This window comes from Zerene cesonia, chromosome 13 (assembly GCF_012273895.1).
Source record: "Zerene cesonia ecotype Mississippi chromosome 13, Zerene_cesonia_1.1, whole genome shotgun sequence".
NCBI lineage: Eukaryota > Metazoa > Arthropoda > Insecta > Lepidoptera > Pieridae > Zerene > Zerene cesonia.
Genome location: NC_052114.1, coordinates 8,334,040 through 8,336,596, shown reverse-complemented (window position 1 = coordinate 8,336,596; position 2,557 = coordinate 8,334,040).

The following is a 2,557-nucleotide window of genomic DNA, read 5'->3' as shown; positions in this document are numbered from 1 at the left end:
TTTTTTTGTAATTTTGCAATGATTTTTTAATTTAGATTGTGGATAATGAATGTTCTCGTTGAATCATTTTATTAGTAAAATATTTTAATAGAAACTGTATAAAATAATATATATGCAATTATTGAATTTAGATATTATGCAGTTAAATAATTTTGTTTGTTTTTTCTTTGTATTTATTAATATCATATAAGAATCGAACTTACGCAAAACACTTTCATAAGGGAAAGTTAATTTTGTTCTGTTGCATATTTAAAATTTATTTATTGAAACATACGATACACAATTATTACTATAAACATATAAAATATAAATTATTTACATAAATTTTAGTGCTAGTTTGTAAAATATGTAAAAATGGACTGTTTTTGATGAGTACATAACTATACCAACTGTAGTCTAAAACAAAACCTACAAAATATTTTGTCAAAATAAAAAAGAGAGAGACACGTTACACGTTCCTTTTGGAAATAATGTTACAGATTAATGAAAATTTTTTATTACAATTTTGGATATCTGTACTTTTGTATTTAATTAAAATTGATGATTTGTGCTAATATAATACTCGAATGAACATTTTTATTAAGTTTGTAAACCATTTAGATAAACCAAAAAAGCGTATTCATATTGATGATATAAGACAAAACTGAACTTATGTCTATTTTTAACCGATGTCGCAAAACGAAGGTCTCAATTCGCCTTTTATTTAAATTCAAATTCAATTTATTTCAGAGCACATGTTACAAATAGATCTCGATGTATAATTTTATGTGCCGTGTTCGTCCGTTATGCTGAAACGCAATCAATTGTCAAATTCGTAAATTTACACAAATAAATTTATAATTAAACCTAATAATATTATGGTTTTGTAACTCGATAGCTCCGCGGGTTTTGAACCAATTGACGTGATTCGTTTCAAGTTTCATAGGAAATTATTGTCATTTGAGACCATTTTAGAATTTGGATTGGTACCTTCCTCCCATGGACGTCGGAGTAATCTTTGTAGAAATTTTTAAATGTTCTGAAGCTGGAATAATGATAAATGAACCAATGTGCTGCAATATGAAAGTATTAATTTTATCTAGATTAAGAATTAGTGCCATTTAAGGAACAATAAGTGATTATTTATTGTAAGATAGATATGTAGATAGAATTTGTACATAAGTAGGTACTTATGCATTGAAGGAGTAAATAGCATTTATACAGATTGTATATTTTAATTGTCTATGAAATGTCTCTTATGATTTGTTGATAAACGTGGATTTTGTTTCATTTTTTTACTGTCTATGTTAATAATTCAAGAACATAACTAAAAAATAATAGATTTTTATCTTTCAATTGGCCGATTATTATATATTTATATAAGCATATAGCTTAGCTAATGAAAAACAAAGTATAACATAACTAAGCGTTAATTTTATATAACTATTATGTCTTACGAAAATAGCTATATAAAATTTACTGCGACAGATTACAAATTAGATATATGCCTTTATTAACAAATCATAATAATTAGATACCATGTGCTATTACGGCAGCTGTGCGATAAGGAAGAAGTCAGCATTTGAAGGTACAAAGAGATTTGCCTTATTTTTGGATGTAAATGAATTTTTGAGCTTAGAGCATGGAAATAAAAATCGATTTATTTTATTGTTGTTTTATTCCATTGTTATTTATATATCACGTGATCTTAGAATATGAAGGACAACACTTCGAATGGTCATCTATTATGCTACGTAAATAGTGATATTAAAAGGTTACTAATATTATAAATGCAAAAGTGTTTGTTTGTTTGTTCGTTTGTACTTAATGCACGTCGCGAAGGAGCGATGGTATGATTGTTGCGAGATAGTTGCAAGACTAAAGTGATATAGGCTACTTTTTTTCATGATGAATTTTTTATGGCAATAATTCTTGAAACCGAGGGTAGTGTTAGCAAAAAGTCATAGTAAATTTTACCAGCTGTTAATGTTAATGACAACGAAGTCACAGCGGGAGTCAAAAACATCTGAAAACGAAAGAGATTCTTAATTCGACTGTAGGTTTACGGTTTTGTTACTGCTTATCTCCGTGGGTTTTCAGAATCACCTAGAATTAAGAAAATAGCAATTTTATTACGCTATTTAAAAAATAAGACACTGTAAAGGTATGGTTAAATAGCAGTTAGTGTTTTGAATCGTTCTCAATGCAACAAACGTTTGTTTTGCACCTTATCATTTTCACGTGCGCGTGCTTCGTACATGGTAGTTCCATTTCAAACCTTATTGAAAGCAAAGGTAAGTCTATTTTTATTGATATACGGATTTTTATTAAATTTTTTCATTTGCCTTTATGCTGATACCGTAAGTGATTACATCTGCAGTCTGCTGAAAAGCAATATAACATTTCCGGAAAAAGGAAAGACTTTAAATGTAGTCCTTTTTATTAGTTTTCTGTTTTAATAAAAACCTCAATCAGTTATAATATCTCGATATATTGGTATTGTGATGTCAAAATAGATCTACCGTTATTGACAACTTTCTTCTTTCTTATTTATAATATTCTCGTGTCACAATGTTAG